The sequence below is a fragment of the Microcaecilia unicolor genome, chromosome 11 (assembly GCF_901765095.1).
Source record: "Microcaecilia unicolor chromosome 11, aMicUni1.1, whole genome shotgun sequence".
NCBI lineage: Eukaryota > Metazoa > Chordata > Amphibia > Gymnophiona > Siphonopidae > Microcaecilia > Microcaecilia unicolor.
The window spans coordinates 100140443-100159681 of record NC_044041.1 but is presented as its reverse complement, the minus strand read 5'-3'; the positions used below and the strand labels follow the sequence as shown (position 1 = coordinate 100159681).

Genomic DNA, 19239 nt, shown 5'->3' with positions numbered 1-19239 from the left:
TTAAGTGGAGAAGAAAAATCCAGGACTTCCAACATGTCAGACCTGGGCTCACCCTCAACCTCCACAGGGAAAGGAATAGCCGTAACCATTTCCCGGACAAAAGAGGAAAAAGAAAGACTCTCTGCTGGAGATAATCCTCTTTCCAGCAGAGGAGAAGAGTCAGAGGGAATCCCAAAAGACTCATCGGAAGAGAAGTATCTGGGATCTTCCTCTGATTCCCATGAGTGCTCCTGCTCAGTGTCAGACGCAACCCGAGTGAAAGTACGCTGACACTGGACTTCTCTCGACGCCAAGGAATGATGTCCTCCGTGGCGATGTTGAGAAGTCGACGCCCGATCCGACTGCGGCGAAGCTTCCTCCACCGACGTCGGAGAGTCGACCTGGGTGGCAGCAGACGCAGGTGCCGCAGGCGGCACAGGGGTCGGAGACCTCACCACAGATGAAGGGCCAGGTACCGCTACAGCAGATGACACAGGGAGCGCAAGCACCCCTGACATCGAAGCTGATTGTCGCAGTAAGCCTTCCAGAAGTTCTGGAAACAAGGCCCGGATACACTCGTCAAGAGCCGCCATCGGAAAAGACTGTGGGGCTGGTGGAACAGGCGGTGACAAAATCCATGTAGGCTCGGGAGCAGGTACCGGGGCTGCCAGAAGACCGACAGAACATCGGTAGGAGGGGGTTCTTTGTATCTGGTGCCTTGGCGAGGAAAGCTGGTGATGTGATTGGGGGGGGGGGGGGGGAATCAGCGGGTCTGGACTGCAGCTGTGAGGACAGGAATCCGGGCGGCTCTGGCCGCAGGCGCTGGGTCTGGCTGGCTAGGGTTGGAGGGGATGGGGAGAAGGAGGTGATAGAAGGGGGGATACAGGATTCATGTGCTTCTCTCTCCGCCCCCGAGCAGCCTGAGTTCCAGGAGCCAAACCTACCTGCTGTGGTCACAGGGGCATAGAGGCAGGGGGAGCCTATAAAAAGCCCCAGAAGGATCCCAAGGCCTGAGAGAGACAGCGAGCTGGGGTCACACGTTCACCGGGACAGAGGCAGGCTGAGCTCCAGGAGCCAAACTCACCTGCTGCGGTCAGAGGGAGATACAGGCAGGGGGAGCCCGTAAAAAGCCCCAGAAGGAACCCGAGGGCTGAGAGAGACAGCGAACCGGGGGCCACACGTTTACCGGGACAGAGGCAGAGGATGGCACATCTGTGGGGCTATGACAGTCACAACGGTGAGTGATTAGCAGGGGGAGTTGCAGCTCAGCTCCTGGGGCCAGGGACCTGGGACTCCTTAGAGTAAGTGCAATACTGGGCTCCCTCTCCGCACTCACAGAGAAACTGGCAACAAGACCCATTAATTACAATACTAATATCACAACACTTTATCCTATTCCATTCATCTCTCTCTCTCTCACACACACACACTCTCTGTCTCTCTCTCTCTTTCACACACACTCTGTCTCTCTCTCTCACACACACACACACTCTCTCTCTGTCTCTCTCTCTCTCACACATTCTGTCTCTCTCTCAACTCACTCTCACACTCTCTTTCACACAGACGCACACACACACACTTTCACTGTCTCTCTCTCTCTCACTCACGCATGCACACAAACACATATTGTAAAGTGGATCCTCTTTTCTCAGCGGTTGCAGCTCTCCACAACCTGAAGAACACCTTCCAGTACTGCTCCCTTCTTTCCTCAGAACAATGAAGCTTTTTATTGCCTAGAAGGGGTTTCCCTCCTTCCCTCAGTTGTGGCACCAAAACACAAAACAAAGCACAGTTATCGTTCACCTTTCTCAAGCCGGTTAGTTTCCCAGTCCAGGCTTCCACAGCTGCTTCCTCTCCCTCCCTCCTGGGGGAAGAGTAGCAGCAAATAATAAAAAAAAAGAAAAACAAATACCCTGTTCAGTGTAGCGGGTTTTTCCAAAACCCCTGTTCACTTTTAGTCAAGCTTTACCAAAACACAGCTCAATTTAGCCAGGCTTTCAAAATACAGTTCAATTTTAGCCAAGCTTGCAAAACACCGCTCAGTTTAGTCAGGCTTTCAAAATACAGTTCAATTTTAGGCCCAAGCTTTCAAAACACAGCTCAGTTTAGCCAGGCTTTCACAACACAGTTCAGTTCTAGCCAAGCTTGCAAAACCACAGCTCAGTTTAGTCAGGCTTTCAAAATACAGTTCAGTTCTGGCTTTGCGCGGGCTCAAAGCCTAGGGTCCCACCCTCTTGGTCAGTCATACTCCTACCTGACCTCCTCCCGCTTGACCCGGCTTGGCCCCGCTACTTCCTTGGCTTTCGCTGAGCCAGAGCCGAAAAGTCCATCGGCTCTTCCAGGGTGTTCTCCGGTTCAGTCAACTCCATAGGGCAAGGCTCACTCTCTGCCTCTCTCTCCTCAGGAGCCCAATCCATATTCTCCTCGCCCCGCCCTTCTCCCAGCTGCTCACCCTTTCTTTCATTAAAGCTCTTTGGTGGCTCTTCTTTCTCCACCCACCTGTTCCACCACCTCTTCCACCAGGTTGGAGAATCAGCCTTATTCCTTCCCCTGCGGCCCTCCTCTGGAGACTCCTGGGAATGCACATAATTCCTCTTATCCCCGGTCTCCCTTGGGGCATGCTGGGAGTTGTAGTTCTTTATTTCTAGTTTTTTCCTGGGGAATGCCTGCCTATAACGGGGGTATTCTGGCCTATCCCAGGGTTCCTTTGGGGCCTGTCCTACATACTCTTTACATACCCCCCCCCCTTAAATTTCTACCCCCGCACTCTTTTTCCTCCTCCTCCTCCACCCGGGACAGAGCATCAACATTTCCTAAACATCGCCTGGGACGATGCTCCACAGCATATTGGAAAGGCTGCAATGCTAGGTACCATCGCATTAGTCTCCCATTATTATTCTTCATTACATTCAACCATTTCAGGGGAGCATGGTCCGTTACCAACTTAAATTTTCTCCCTTCTAAATAAACACTACACTCCTGCACTGCCCATCGTATGGCTAAACACTCCTTTTCTATGGTGGAGTAATGTTCCTCATGAGGCAGGAGCTTCCGGCTTAAATAAAGCACCGGGTGTTCCTCCCCTTCATGCTCTTGGGACAGCACTGCGCCTAACCCCCTCCCTGAAGCATCTGTTTGAAGGATAAAGGGTTTTTCAAAATCAACTGCTTTCAGCACAGGTTCCTGGCACAGGGCCCTCAACTCCTCCCCTCCCCACCTCAAGTGGTCCGGATTCTTCCCCCTCAGCATGTCCGTTAAGGGAGTGGCCATTGCGGAAAAATGAGGGATGAACCTGCGGTAATACCCTACCATCCCCAGGAATCTACGCAATTGTTTCTTGGTGTTTGGTCTGGGAAACTCTTGGATGCTTTTAACCTTATTCAATAAGGGCCGGACCTCTCCCCTTCCCACATTATACCCTAAATACTTCACCCTGTACTGCGCAAAATAACATTTTTTTGGGTTCAGGGTGAGACCTGCCTCCCTAAAAGCCTGCAGCACTGCCTCTACCTGGTTTAAATGGGTGTTCCAGTCTCCACTATGTATTACCACATCATCCATATAGGCGGCGGCATATGCCTGATGTGGCCGGAGAACCCTGTCCAGCAACCTCTGGCAGCTTGCAGCTGCTGAATTAAGGCCAAAGGGCAATCTTTTGAACTGGTACAGGCCTATGGGCGTACTAAAGGCGGTCTTAGCTTGTGCCCCTGACGTAAGGGGAATCTGCCAGTACCCTTTTGTCAAGTCCAGGGTGGTGAGATATTGTGCAGATCCTAGCCTGTCCACCAGCTCCTCAATATAGGGCATAGGATATGCATCTGCTTGAGAAATATTATTAAGCTGGCGGAAATCTATGCAGAATCTCCACTCCCCTTCGGGTTTTGGTACTAACACCACTGGGCTTGACCAGGGACTATTTGACTCTTCGATCACCCCGAAGTCTAACATTTCCTGGACCTGTTTTATCACCTCCCTCCTTTTCATGGGGGACAGCCTATATGGCTTTTGCCGAACTACTTTACCCCTTTCCGTTATGATGTCATGCTCCACTAGATGAGTATTTCCAGGGCAGGCCGTCAACACATCATCAAACCCTTTCAAGAGCCTTCCTATCTCTTTCTTTTGTACTTGTGTCAACCGGGGATTAACCCCTGGTTCACCGGGCTTGAAAATATCTCTTATTTGCGGTCCCAACTCCTCTCCCTCCTTTTCATCTCCCCGGGTCTGAAAGCCTACCCTTGCTACCCAGGGTTTCATCAGGTTAACGTGGAAGGTTTGGACCCGCCCTTTTTCGTTCGCCACCTCATATGTAAGAGGCCCAAGTCTCCTCCTCACCACCCAGGGACCCTTCCACCTAGAGGCAAACTTATGAGGATCCTCCGAGATTAGGATAAGGACCCTATCTCCTATTACAAACTCCCTCTCACGAGTACCCTTATCATAATATTCCTTTTGACGATTTTGGCTCTGTTCAAACCTATCCTGGGAATATTCCTGTAACTTATCTAATCTGGTCCTCAGATCCTGTAGGTATTCGACCACTGACTGATCGGAGGTGTCCGGGGGTACCCAGTGTTCCTGTAAAATATCTAAAATTCCCCTGGGCCTCCGTCCAAACATCAATTCATAAGGCGCAACTCCTAATGAGTCTTGCACCTTCTCCCTGTAGGCATATAGCACGAAGGGTAACAGTTGGTCCCAACCTGTCCTATCCTCGCCTAACGCTTTTTTTAACATACCCTTTAAAGTTCTATTAAAACGTTCCACCATCCCATTAGTTTGAGGATGGTAGGCCGCTGTACGGATATGGTGTATCCCAAAAGCCTCCCACACTTGCCTTAAGGTACATGACATAAAGTTGGACCCCCTGTCGGTCAAAACTTCTTGGGGGAATCCCACCTCACAAAAGATTTTTATCAGTTCCCTGGCAATGACCTTCGCTGATATGCTTCTCAAAGGAATGGCCCAGGGGTACCTAGTGGCCATATCCATAACCACTAAAACGTAGAGGAAGCCTCTCTGAGATTTTGTTACTGGGCCAATAATATCCATGGCTATTCTCCTCCCCGGTTGTTCCACTCTAGCAAGGGGTTTTAACGGAGCCTTAGGTGGTAGCCGGTCTGTCACCTTCTGACAGTTGGGGCAGGACTTGCAATACCTCTCCACCTCCCCATAAACTCCTGGCCAATAAAACCGGCCCAATATCTGAGTCAGGGTAGCTTGGGAGCCTTTATGCCCCCCCCAAAGGGTGATCATGCGCGAGCCTTACTACTAGGGGACGGAAAGCTTGGGGGACTACTAGCTGTCTCCCCGCTTCCGAGTTTTCCCAATTGGGTACCCTGCGATATAGAATGTCGGGCCCGTTCCCAGGCATACTCTAAAGTAGGGTCCGTGGCCTGCTCCCTATGAAACTGGGGAAACTGCTCGCTCAATTCTTTCGGGGCCACTGGCAGATAACTTTCTTTTCTTGCCTGCTCCAAGGCCTCCCGTCTGCCCCTCTGCTCCTTTTTTTTTCAAAGCTTTCCCCTTTCTCTCTTTTCCCGGCTCCCCTAAAACCTCCCCTTGAAAAGGAAAAATACCTCCTATTCCCTCTTCCTCAGCCTCAGGGTCTCGCCGAGCCTGCGAGCGGGTAGTGACCAACACTCTTTTTTCACTAATACACTCGGAAAAGGGGGGCCAGTCCCTTCCCAAAATCATCTCCTGTGGCAGTCTGGGCAGAACGGCAACGGCTATCTCTATCTCCCCTGTAGGCCCCTTCACGTGAACCCTATGGAGGGTATAACGAGTACTGGCCCCATGTATACATTGAATAGCCACTGCTCCCTCATAGGTATCCTTACCTCCTGTCCTCCTCTTTCTTATTTGTTCCCATAACCTCCTGGAGATCATGGACTGGTCTGCCCCGGAGTCTAACATGGCTACAATCGGTAAACCCTCAACCTCCACCTTAGCAGTATACCGAGGTCTAAACCCTTGGGCAACCTGCGAGGTCCATCCCTCTCGACCTGGGCAATCCCTCCGGAAGTGCCCAGTCTTCCCACACTTATAACATAGTTTTCCTTCATACGAGGGGGCCTTTTTTTCAGGGCCTGAGGGCACTACGGGCTTTTTACCACCCCAGCCGTAATCGGGTTCCCCCCCCTGGAGATCTGGCTTAAAGAAGGAACTTTTGGAACCCCAGCCTCCCACAGGTCGGGGCTTACCCCCCTCCAGGTCGGGTTCTCCCCAATGTAGGGCTTCCAAATAACACTCCAACCCGGCTGTCACGGCCTCCACCGTCTTACAGCCCCTTTGGACCAATCCTGCCCTAATCTCCCTGGGAAGGCCCTGCAGGAACTGCTCCACTACTAATTCTTGAAGAATCTCTCCCATGGTGTGGCGATCAGGTTCCAACCATTTTTTTACCAAGTCCATCAGTCTAGTGGCCAGTGCTTTAGGGGTTTCCCCCTTTTCCCATTTAGTGGACCGAAACTTACGCCTATAAGCCTGGGTACTCAGTCCATACCGGTCTTTAATGGCCTCTCTCAACCTCCCATAGTTGGCAGCGTCCCCAGGAGCCAAGTCTCTAAAGGCTCCTAGAGCCTCCCCAGATAATGAAGGCACTAACCGCATGGCCCACTGCTCTTGTGGCCACCCTGCGGCCACTGCCACCCTCTCGAAGGCGGTCAGGAAATCATCTACATTATCCTGCTCAGACAACTTTCCCCAAGTAAGTGAGTTCAGGGATAAAGGTCCTACCGCACCGCTTCCTCCTGGCCCCTGTCCAGTTGCTCCAGCTCCACCGCCCCTGGGAGCCTCGATCCCTCGCTGAAAAAAGTCCTGGAGCATATTCAGCACCGGTTGTTGCTACTCTCGTGCCGCCGTCAAGGAGTCTTCCACCATCTTCCCCGTCAGTTCTTGCTGTTTCTGGAACTGCAGCGTCATCCAAGCGAAGATCTCCTTAGGGTCCATCCTTGCTCCGGAACAACGACTCCTGGTGGGAAAAAAAACAGAGGACACCTCCAAGTGCGGTTTCACTACTTATGTTTCCCCTTTTACTACGATCCCTTTATTTCCCCCAATCTAGGCCCCGCTTACCGGAACCCCAGACGGGTCTGCGCCTTTCTCAGCGTTGGCCCCTCCGTCGGGCTTTTCTGTCCTGCTAGTCTTGGCCTCCTCGAGCGACAGGTCCGCAAAGCGATCCCACTTCTGACACCAATTGTAAAGTGGATCCTCTTTTCTCAGCGGTTGCAGCTCTCCACAACCTGAAGAACACCTTCCAGTACTGCTCCCTTCTTTCCTCAGAACAATGAAGCTTTTTATTGCCTAGAAGGGGTTTCCCTCCTTTCCTCAGTTGTGGCACCAAAACACAAAACAAAGCACAGTTATCGTTCACCTTTCTCAAGCCGGTTAGTTTCCCAGTCCAGGCTTCCACAGCTGCTTCCTCTCCCTCCCTCCTGGGGGAAGAGTAGCAGCAAATAATAAAAAAAAAGAAAAACAAATACCCTGTTCAGTGTAGCGGGTTTTTCCAAAACCCCTGTTCACTTTTAGTCAAGCTTTACCAAAACACAGCTCAATTTAGCCAGGCTTTCAAAATACAGTTCAGTTCTAGCCAAGCTTTCCAAAACACAGCTCAATTTAGCCAGGCTTTCAAAATACAGTTCAATTTTAGCCAAGCTTGCAAAACACCGCTCAGTTTAGTCAGGCTTTCAAAATACAGTTCAATTTTAGGCCCAAGCTTTCAAAACACAGCTCAGTTTAGCCAGGCTTTCACAACAAAGTTCAGTTCTAGCCAAGCTTGCAAAACCACAGCTCAGTTTAGTCAGGCTTTCAAAATACAGTTCAGTTCTGGCTTTGCGCGGGCTCAAAGCCTAGGGTCCCACCCTCTTGGTCAGTCATACTCCTACCTGACCTCCTCCCGCTTGACCCGGCTTGGCCCCGCTACTTCCTTGGCTTTCGCTGAGCCAGAGCCGAAAAGTCCATCGGCTCTTCCAGGGTGTTCTCCGGTTCAGTCAACTCCATAGGGCAAGGCTCACTCTCTGCCTCTCTCTCCTCAGGAGCCCAATCCATATTCTCCTCGCCCCGCCCTTCTCCCAGCTGCTCACCCTTTCTTTCATTAAAGCTCTTTGGTGGCTCTTCTTTCTCCACCCACCTGTTCCACCACCTCTTCCACCAGGTTGGAGAATCAGCCTTATTCCTTCCCCTGCGGCCCTCCTCTGGAGACTCCTGGGAATGCACATAATTCCTCTTATCCCCGGTCTCCCTTGGGGCATGCTGGGAGTTGTAGTTCTTTATTTCTAGTTTTTTCCTGGGGAATGCCTGCCTATAACGGGGGTATTCTGGCCTATCCCAGGGTTCCTTTGGGGCCTGTCCTACATACTCTTTACAATATACACACTCTCACTCTGTCTCTTTCTCTCTGAACTCACTCACACTCTCTCTTTCACACAGACGCACACACACACACTTTCTCTGTCTCTCTCTCTCTCACACACACATATACACACTCTCACTCTCTCTCTCTTAACTCACTCTCACAGTCTCTCTCTTTCACACAGATGCATACACACACACTTTCTCTGTCTCTCTCTCTCACACACACACACAGACGCACGCACACACACACTTTCTGTCTCTCTCTCTCACACACACACAGACGATTACACACACACTTTGTCTCTCTCTCTCTCACACACACACACACACACACACACATATATATATACACACTCTCACTCTCTTTACATTTCAGAAATAAAAAATCTTGCCCGTTTTAATGGGCTTAACGGCTTGTATATATATATTTTTTAAATATGTTGAAATAAAAGAAAAAGAAAGCAAACAAGGATCGCGAAGTCTTTGTCCTGGGTCAAATGGAGTGGAGCAAAAAACACTGCTGTACCTAACCGTGGAGCAAAAAAGACTAAGGAGACATGCTCGTGCGGCAGGCAGGAAGCCGTTCGCGCATGCGCAGTTCATCCTGCTCGCACGGCGGAACATTCCCGAAAATCTTCATTTTTGCTGGGAAAATTTTTTCTTCTGGTTCCTGGGCTGCCGTGGACAATGACGATCCAATTGCGAGAACAAGCAGCCTGCTTGTCCTCGGAGAATAACTAATTATTAAATTTAATTGGCACCACTTAGGATTTGCATGCACATCTGGCTGTGTGCTATTCTATAAGGCATGGCACCTAACTCTACTAGCACGCAACTCAAAAGGGGGCATGGCCATGGGTGTGTCAGAGCATGTTTTGAAAAGCTGCACATGTAGTTACAGAACATTGTCTCAGCATGCCTAACTTGGGTACCAGCATTTACACCAGGTTTCATTAGGCATGTCTGGTGCCTACAGTTAGGCGTGGGAATCAGCACTAAGCGTGATTCTTTTCGGCACCCATTGTACAGTGCCATTTATAAAATTTCCCCCTTTATGGCTAGTATACAGGGTCATCATTGATAGAGTTACTACAGCTGAAAGTCTAATTGTCAGCGAGTTATTTTTGGTTTCTGAGGATTTTAATTTGTCATGGGATTGTGCCAACAACGGGTTTGAGAGTTGTTCAATTCATTGAGAATCTTATACAAATTGTTTCAGAGCCAACATATGATGCCGGGCATACTTAGACTTGGTTCTGTACCAACGGGGAAAAAACTAGTGATAACTGGTTGAGAAACCTGAGGATGCAAACTGTTCCTTGGCCAGACCATAGGCTATCTTCCTGTTGGAAGCATGCATAATTGTAGTTCTTGCCAAAGTATGACAATAGAAATATTTTGTTTGAATACTGATATGAATAAGGCAGTACTGTAAAGGGATTCTGAAAAGTGGGCAGGACTGGATTAAATCATTCCATTAGTTAGGAGGGAGTTGAGAATCTCCAAATCCTTCCATGGTTTACAAAGGATTTTAGGATACTGAGAGGAATGTTAGAAGGAAGGAGAGAAAGGAGAGAATGTGGTATGAAAGTTAGTCATTAGAACTTAAATTAGAGTTTAATAGGGAAGCTTCAAAATGTGAAAGTGATGATGAAGCCCTTTTGGTCCAAGAAGACAGGGAGGAGCAAGAACCATGCCAGAGAACTGTTTATGTTAGTTAACTTGATTGTGCCTCACTCATTAACTCATGATTATAATTGGAGTCAGGAATGATGTGATGGTATGGCTAAGTATTTTCAGAAATAGCTTTTATCAATATAAAATAAAGATCAGGCTCTGGATGTTTCATTTAAATTGGGGTAGGAACTGGAGGTTATAAGCAAGACGAACTGGTATTGAGATACTCTTTTAGTATGTGAGCAAATCAGAAATAGTGGAAATAATGACAATAATGCATCTCACTAGGCATAAACGACCCATGTCCCTCTTGGTTGATTAAGGGGGCCTGAGAGAATGAAGGAATAAGTAATTGCTTGGCTTGATTAGTGAATTATTCATTGCAGAGTGGGATTTTTCTAGGTAAGTTGAAACCTATGTTCAAGAAACTAAATTGTAAAGAAAATAGTGAACTATTGAATTCTTTCAATTGTTTTGGGGTTTTTAAGAGAGGGGAGGAGTCAAGATGGCTGTATGAAGCCTATCAGCATGTCTGCTAGCTGCTTGAGAAACAAATTTTCCTTCTAGATGTCACGGCTGTGGCCGTGACCACCCTCAGACTTACCCTGTTTCTGGGAGTCAGTGGCTGTGCTGGCTTCTGCTTGTCTCTGTGTCTGTCTCTGTCTTAGTTTCTCTCTGGCTCTGTGTGCTGATTGCCCTACTGAACCTCACCTGTGTGGGCTATGCCTCTCCCAAGATGGCTGCCGCCGACTCCTCTATGCCAGTATCCAAGATGGCTCCCGCTGGGCTGACTTCTCTGTGTGCCAAGCCTCTGTTTGGATGCAAGGTGATTGCTACAGCTGTGCCTCTGGTGTGGAAGGGCTTTATTAATCACTTAGAGACTACAGCCCGGGCCTTTGCATTTCGTCTTAGCATGCTCTGGGGTTACCAGGGCCGTTTCCTCTTGAACCCTGCTCGGCGGACGCCTCCTGAAGCTAATGCTAGAGAGACATCCCAATCCGGCCAGAGGGGAGCGTCTAGCCTTACAGCTGAATTTCTTCTGCGTTCTAGTGCCAGCCAAGATGCTGAGTCCGCTCCAGGTTCCAGGATCAGCCAGGAGGCTGAGTCCGGTTCCAGTATCAGTGTCCGTCAGGAGGCTGACCTCTTGCTGAGTTCCAATTACAGTCAAGGGGTTGATTCCAGTCCGGGTCCCAATCCCGGCTCCGTTTTGAATGCCAACCCAGGTTCCAGTTCCAGATCTACTTCTGTTCAGACTTCTAGTTCCTGTCAAGACTGGGATGCCACTTTGGGCCCCAGCCCAGCTGTTGATGTTAGCTGGGGTAGTGGCTCCAGCCTTGTTCCTGTCATTACATGGAATTGCCAAGAGGTCCAGGACATTGTGGGTTCCCTCAGGGGAGGGTTACTTTTGAATTGTGTTCCTCTTGATGCATCCATGTTCCTGAGGTTGCCCCGTGGTGACTCAAAGAAGCTTCCTGGTCACAAGTTCTACTTTTGTCTGCCAGTTTTGCATTTCCTTGTGACTTCCAGTCCAGTGATCTATGTCTGGCTTTTGAGACCCATCAGGAAGTTTCACCATAGTTACCCCTGGATACCTGACCGCCTCAGGGAGACCGAGAGGGGGGTCTTGAGGAGGGGATACTGTCACGGCTGTGCCCGTGACCACCCTCAGACTTACCCTGTTTCTGGGAGTCAGTGGCTGTGCTGGCTTCTGCTTGTCTCTGTGTCTGTCTCTGTCTTAGTTTCTCTCTGGCTCTGTGTGCTGATTGCCCTACTGAACCTCACCTGTGTGGGCTATGCCTCTTCCAAGATGGCTGCCGCCGACTCCTCTATGCCAGTATCCAAGATGGCTCCCGCTGGGCTGACTTCTCTGTGTGCCAAGCCTCTGTTTGGATGCAAGGTGATTGCTGCAGCTGTGCCTCTGGTGTGGAAGGGCTTTATTAATCACTTAGAGACTACAGCCCGGGCCTTTGCATTTCGTCTTAGGGCCCTGGTATGTGGAGTGCTCTGTTCACTGCTACATTGTTTGCTCTGTGTGAGTTTCTATGTTGGACTAGCTAGCTTGGGCACCGCTTGGCTTGTTAGCCTGTGTATAGCTTTGCTAGTTCTCTGTGTTTGTTCCTAGTGTTTGACTAGCTAGCTTAGGCACCGCTTGGCTTGTTAGCCTGTGTATAGCTTTGCTAGATCTCTGTGTTTGTTCCTAGTGTTTGACTAGCTAGCTTGGGCACCGCTTGGCTTGTTAGCCTGTGTATAGCTTTGCTAGTTCTCTGTGTTTGTTCCTAGTGTTTGACTAGCTAGCTTAGGCACCGCTTGGCTTGTTAGCCTGTGTATAGCTTTGCTAGTTCTCTGTGTTTGTTCCTAGTGTTTGACTAGCTAGCTTAGGCACCGCTTGGCTTGTTAGCCTGTGTATAGCTTTGCTAGTTCTCTGTGTTTGTTCCTAGTGTAGCACTTGTTAGCTTGGGCACAGCATTGCTTGTTAGCCTGTGTATAGCTTCGCTAGTTCTCTGTGTATGTTCCTAGTATAGGACTTGTTAGCTTGGGCACAGCATTGCTTGTTAGCCTGTGTATAGCTTCGCTAGTTCTCTGTGTATGTTCCTAGTGTAGGACTTGTTAGCTTGGGCACAGCTTTGCTTGTTAGCCTGTGTGGCTTTGCTAGTTCTCTGTGTATGTTCCTAGTGTAGGACATGTTAGCTTGGGCACAGCTTTGCTTGTTAGCCTGTGTGTGGCTTTGCTAGTTCACTGTGTTTGTTTCCAGTGTATGACTGGTTAGCTTGGGCACAGCTTTGGTTGTTAGCTGGTGTATAGCTTACTAAGTCTCCTGAGTTTGCTTAGTGTATGTTTCTTGTGTATGACTGGTTTGCCTGGGCATAGCTTCCTATTAGCTTGGGTACAGTTTACTAGTCTTTGTGTTTAAACCTGCCTACTGACGGAACCCGGACATTCCCTGCCTGTCTGCCTTGCCTTCGCCTAGGTGCCAGGGGGCACTCCTGGATCCTTATTCCTGCTGTTCCTGCTTGCAAGTTCCAGTTCTGGTTTTTCCTGTAAGCCCTGCCAGCCGCCCGAACCTGAGGGCTCAACCCTCGGGGAAAGGTGGTTAAACGTAGCTGAAGCCTAGGTCCAGTGTTTCCAGTCCAGCGGGTTCCGGTCCCGTGGGTTCCGCTCCAGTGTGTTCCAGTCCAGCGGGTTTCACTCCTGTATGTTCCAGTCCAGTGGGGCCACTTCAGTGTGTTCCAGTCCAGCGGGCTCCACTCCAGTGCGCACCTGTCCGGTGCATTCCAGTTCCGTTTATTCCTGTGTAGAACTTGTAAGAAAGCACCTCTCCGTGCTGTCTGCTCTCGACCGGCACCTCTCCGTGCTGTCTGTCTTCACCCACACAAGAAACCTCCTCTGGAGCCTGATGCCTTTTCCACTCAGCCTCCCCTTGAGTTCTCTAGTCCCCCCAGATCCAGCCTGTAGTCAGTGGGCCTTTCTGCACACTTCCCTGGGGATACAATTATTGCCTGGGTCCCACCCACCCTCTGCTCTTCCCTTGGTTTCACCTTTCAGTCACTGTTATTCAACTGTCAAGGGTAGCAGGGAGTCTCTGGTGTCCTTGTCTTCAGGGGGTTATTCAACCACAAGGTCCCATCTGGGATAGTGCCCTTTGTAACCCCCACAGGGACGCTCTCTGGTGTGCATTGGCCCTCTAGTGGCTCCTGCCTGGCCTCACCAGCCTTTTGCCTCAGGGAACCACCTTGAAACCAAGACTCCTCTGTGACTGCATTCATTCAGGCCTCTAGGTTTGGTCCTCCCCTTTCCCTCAGGGTGACCTCTTCCTTAACCGGCAGTCCTGGCCCGGTCTCTCCGCTGTATCCCCTAGTAACAGACCCACCTTACCAGTTCTTCTGGTGGGGCCCCTAGGTCCCCTTCTCTGGATAGATAGCACAGCTTTCCCTGCTTGCCAAAAGATGCAAATTAGCTGGTTTGTATGTAAATTCAGTTTATTAGCTAGGTTACAGTCTTTTGGGAACTTGGCATTCCAACTCTTCTCTGACTGCAATTCTCATCTTCCCTGAGACCATTTACTGGGGACCTCTGGGTCTCAGGGTATAACAGCCTCCTCCCCCGGATAGGACCTTCTTTTATTCACATTAACCTTACGGTCCTATCCTCCACCCCACGGCTGTTATTTCTTGTCAAACACTCCAGTAGCCATTGTTCATAACAATCCTTTCCTAGTACTCCGGGGCTGGTCCCCATCAGGTAAGTACCTCTCGGGTCTTGGAGGAAACCCTCTCCTGCATCAGGCTCTCCTGACTCTCCTCCAGCAGGCCTCCTTCTTCAGCCTTCCTGCTAGTACTCCTCCGGCTCTGGGTGTTACAGGTTCCCCCATCTTCCCTCCTCCCTAGGCTTAGAGGAGGCTTTTATAGGGTGCCCAATAATCCATCCCACCTCTCATTAGGCCTCTCCCCCTGCTTCCAGAAAGGTCTGCACCCAGAACTCTCTCCACCTTTCCAGCTTCCACTCAGAGAGTCCCCCTGGTGGCCTCCCCAGGGAAGTACAGGTCCTATGCCACGAGTACCCCCTTTCTGTTCCTTCTGGTCACTACCATGGACTACCCTTGGGCTCCCTCTAGTGGCCAGAATGGGCATTTTTAGGTTTTCCATGGGAGAGCGCCCTCTGGCGGCCTCCTCATGTAAGGGCAGGCACTGTGTTTATCACAAACTCCAGTCCGGGGTTCTGGTCCAGTCTTGTCTCATCTCTACCTTGAAGGTGATCTTGCCTGCCACTGCCGCTCCACGGTAGTGGCCCAAGGACTCACGAACCCAGTGCTCCCGGGGAAGAAGCCTGACCGTCTGCCAAGGTCCTCGAGCACGCGACACTAGAATAGCGAATGATACATACCTGTAGCAGGTGTTCTCCGAGGACAGCAGCCTGATTGTTCTCATGACTGGGTTGACGTCCATGGCAGCCCCCACCAACCGGAAGAAAACTTCGCGGGCGGTCCCGCACGCAGGGCACGCCCACCGCGCATGCGCGGCCGCCTTCTCGCCCGTGCGCGACCGTTCCCGCTCAGTTGAATGACAAGCAAATGATCAAAAACGCAACTCCAAAGGGGAGGAGGGAGGGTAGGTGAGAACAATCAGCCTGCTGTCCTCGGAGAACACCTGCTACAGGTATGTATCATTCGCTTTCTCCGAGGACAAGCAGGCTGCTTGTTCTCACGACTGGGGTATCCCTAGCTCTCAGGCTCACTCAAAACAAGAACCCAGGTCAATTTAACCTCGCAACGGCGAGGGTATAACAGAAATTGACCTACGAAGAACAACTAACTGAGAGTGCAGCCTGACCAGAATAAATTCGGGTCCTGGAGGGTGGAGTTGGATTTAAACCCCAAACAGATTCTGCAGCACCGACTGCCCGAACCGACTGTCGCGTCGGGTATCCTGCTGGAGGCAGTAATGCGATGTGAATGTGTGGACAGTTGACCACGTCGCAGCCTTGCAAATATCTTCAATAGTGGCTGACTTCAAGTGAGCCACCGACGCTACCATGGCTCTGACACTATGAGCCGTGACATGACCCTCAAGAGTCAGCCCAGCCTGGGCGTAAGTGAAGGAAATGCAATCTGCTAGCCAATTGGAGATGGTGCGTTTCCCGACAGCGACCCCTTTCCTGTTGGGGTCGAAAGAAACAAACAATTGGACGGACTGTCTGTGGGGCTGTGTCCGCTCCAAGTAGAAGGCCAATGCTCTTTTGCAGTCCAATGTGTGCAACTGACGTTCAGCAGGGCGGGTATGCGGTCTGGGAAAGAATGTTGGCAAGACAATTGACTTGTTAAGATGGAACTTCGACACCACCTTTGGCAGGAACTTAGGGTGAGTGCGGAGCACTACTCTGTTATGATGAAATTTTGTATATGGAGCATGAGCTACCAGGGCTTGAAGCTCACTGACCCTACGAGCTGAAGTAACTGCCACCAAAAAAATGACCTTCCAGGTCAAGTACTTCAGATGGCATGAATTCAGTGGCTCAAAAGGAGGTTTCATCAGCTGGGTGAGGACGACGTTGAGATCCCATGACACTGCTGGAGGCTTGACAGGGGGCCTTGACAAAAGCAAGCCTCTCATGAATCGAACAACTAAAGGCTCTCCAGAGATGGCTTTACCCTCCACACGATAATGGTAAGCACTAATCGCACTAAGGTGATTCCTTACTGAGTTGGTCTTGAGGCCAGACTCTGATAAGTGCAGAAGGTATTCAAGCATGTTCTGTGCAGGACAAGAACGAGGTTCTAGGGCCTTGCTCTCACACCAAACGACAAACCTCCTCTACTTGAAAAAGTAACTCTTTTTAGTGGAATCCTTCCTAGAGGCAAGCAAGACACGGGAGACACCCTCAGACAGACCCAACGAAGCAAAGTCTACGCCCTCAACATCCAGGCCGTGAGAGCCAGAGACTGAAGGTTGGGGTGCAGAAGCGCTCCGTCGTTCTGCGAAATGAGAGTCGGAAAACACTCCAATCTCCACGGTTCTTCGGAGGACAACTCCAGAAGAAGAGGGAACCAGATCTGGCGGGGCCAAAAAGGCGCTATCAGAATCATGGTGCCGTGGTCTTGCTTGAGCTTCAGTAAGGTCTTCCCCACCAAAGGTATGGGAGGATAAGCATACAGGAGGCCGGTCCCCCAATGGAGGAGAAAGGCATCCGACGCTAGCCTGCTGTGTGCCTGAAGTCTGGAACAGAACAGAGGCAGCTTGTGGTTGGTCTGAGAGGCGAAAAGGTCCACCGAGGGGGTGCCGCACTCTCGGAAGATCTTGCGTACCACTCTGGAATGGAGCATGGACAGGTATGTGGCTTGGAGGAGCATGCCGAACTGGCAAGCCCAACGCCACAACCCGACGGCTTCCTGACACAGGGGGCGAGATCCGGTGCCCCCCTGCTTGTTGATGTAATACATTGCAACCTGATTGTCTGTCCGAATTTGGATAATTTGACAGGACAGCCGATCTCTGAAAGCCTTCAGTGCGTTCCAGACCGCTCGGAGCTCCAGGAGGTTGATCTGAAGATCCTTTTCCTGGAGGGACCACAGTCCCTGGGTGTGAAGCCCATCAACATGAGCTCCCCACCCCAGGCGAGATGCATCTGTCGTTAGCACTTTCTTGGGCTGTGGAATTTGGAATGGACGTCCCAGGGTCAAATTGGTCCGAATGGTCCACCAGTGCAGTGAAGTGCGGCAACTGGTAGAGAGGCGGATGACATCTTCTAGATTCCCGGTGGCTTGAAACCACTGGGAAGCTAGGGTCCATTGAGCAGATCTCATGTGAAGACGAGCCATGGGAGTCACATGAACTGTGTAGGCCATATGACCCAGAAGTCTCAACATCTGCTGAGCTGTGATCTGCTGAGACGCTCTGGTCTGGGAAGCCAGGGACAGGAGGTTGTTGGCCCTCACTTCGGGAAGGAAGGCCTGAGCCGTCTGAGTATTCAGCAGAGCTCCTATGAATTCCAGAGACTGGGCTGGCTGGAGATGGGACTTTGGGTAATTTATTACAAACCCCAGCAGCTCCAGGAGGTGAATAGTGCACTGCATGGACCGGAGAGCTCCTGCCTCCGAGGTGTTCTTGACCAGCCAATCATCGAGATATGGGAACACGTGCACTCCCAGCTTGCGTAGATACGCCGCAACCACCACGAGGCACTTGGTGAACACCCGTGGGGCAGAGGCGAGCCCAAAGGGCAGTACACAATACTGAAAGTGCCGTGTGCCCAGACGGAATCTGAGATACTGTCTGTGAGCTGGCAGTATCGGGATGTGAGTATGTGATAAGGAAGAGGCTGTCCTACCCTGGTTGGGCCCCTAGAGGGCGCGGTTCCCCTAAAATGTCCAGGGAGAAGGGCTGGGTGAGTTGCTGAAGGGAGCCAGTAAAGGGGAGGTATAGCAGGAGGTCGCTAGGACCGAGGAGAGTCCTGGGGATAGAAACAGGTGCAGCAGGTTATGGGCTGGGTCCTGTTTGGCTATTAACCACTTATACTCCACCTGAGTTGTGAGGGAGGAGAAGAGCTGGCAGCTGAGGAAGAGGGCTGGTAACTGAAGCAGAGGTATCCCCATGAGAAGTACTGGCTGAGCCCTATGGCCTGGTGGTGAAAAGCCTGTGTCTAGAACAGGGAAGAGGTACTGTGTGTCCCAGGTGAAAAGACTGTGTCTAGAACAGTGAAGAGGTACTGTGTGTCCCAGGTGAAAAGACTGTGTCTAGAACAGTGAAGAGGTACTGTGTGTCCCAGAGGAAGAGACTGTGGGTCTAGAGCTGGGTGCTACAAGGAGGGACTGTGTGTCCAGGGATTGAGTTAGTACTGAGCCCAAATGCCTGTGTGAGAGGGCTCAGGGGGAAGAAATCCATGGATATTGAACTGTGCAAGAAGAAATGTTTAAAAGGGAAGATTGCACTGAGTAGAAAGAAATGAATTGTTTAAGCTGGAAGAACTGTGTAAGCTTGTGAAAGCGTTTTAAGCTAAAAGAAGTGTGCCCCAGAGGCTGGAATAAAGATGTGTATGAAAATAGCCTGATTGGTGAGACCTGACTATGTTTGCCTTTTGAGAAGCAGGTCACCCTGAGCAGAAAAGGGTAGTATATTAATTTGCATAAAATCTGCATACTGAGAACCAGCTCACCCTGAGTGAAAGAGGGATCTGGGATCCTGAGGTGGGAGCTTCCTCATCACAATAGCCTCATCATTTTCACAGAGTGTATGCATCCTTTAAATCCAGGGAACATAGCCAATCGTTTTTCTGAATCATTGGCAGAAGGGTGCTCAAGGAAAGCATCCTGAACTTTTCTTTGATCAGGAATTTGTTCAGGCCTCTCAGGTGAAGGAGTGGGGTCGGAGGGAAGGCCCACAGACTCCTCTGAGGAGAAATATCTGGGGTCCTCCTCCTCCCCCCACGAGGCCTCTTCCTCGGTGTCGGACATGAGCTCCTGCAGCTCAGTCCTCAACCGGGCCCGGCTCGACGTCGAGGCACCGAGACCTCGGTCGTCGAGCGGTGGACTCCCGCGCCGGCGGGGATGAAGCTCCCTACGTCGACGGGGATTCCACCTGCGTGGCAGTCGAGACCGGTGCCGCAAGCGGCTTCGAAGGCCTCGGCACCGGGCTAGAGCCCGCCGGCGCCTCCATCAATGGCGCCGAGGGCGCAAGCACCCCCGGTGCCGGCACGGTCTGGTGCATCAGCCCTTCCAGGATCCCCGGAAGGATGGCT

General features: G+C 50.9%; 1 long non-coding RNA gene across 1 annotated transcript; it reads left to right on the top strand.

The window, feature by feature from the left end:
• The first annotated feature begins 1120 nt into the window (after positions 1 to 1120).
• LOC115480554 lies at positions 1121 to 18124 on the top strand. Its single transcript, XR_003943842.1, has 4 exons — positions 1121 to 1220; positions 9615 to 9623; positions 17417 to 17428; positions 18115 to 18124. It is a non-coding gene; the product is annotated as an uncharacterized LOC115480554 (long non-coding RNA).
• The last annotated feature ends 1115 nt before the right edge of the window (positions 18125 to 19239 follow it).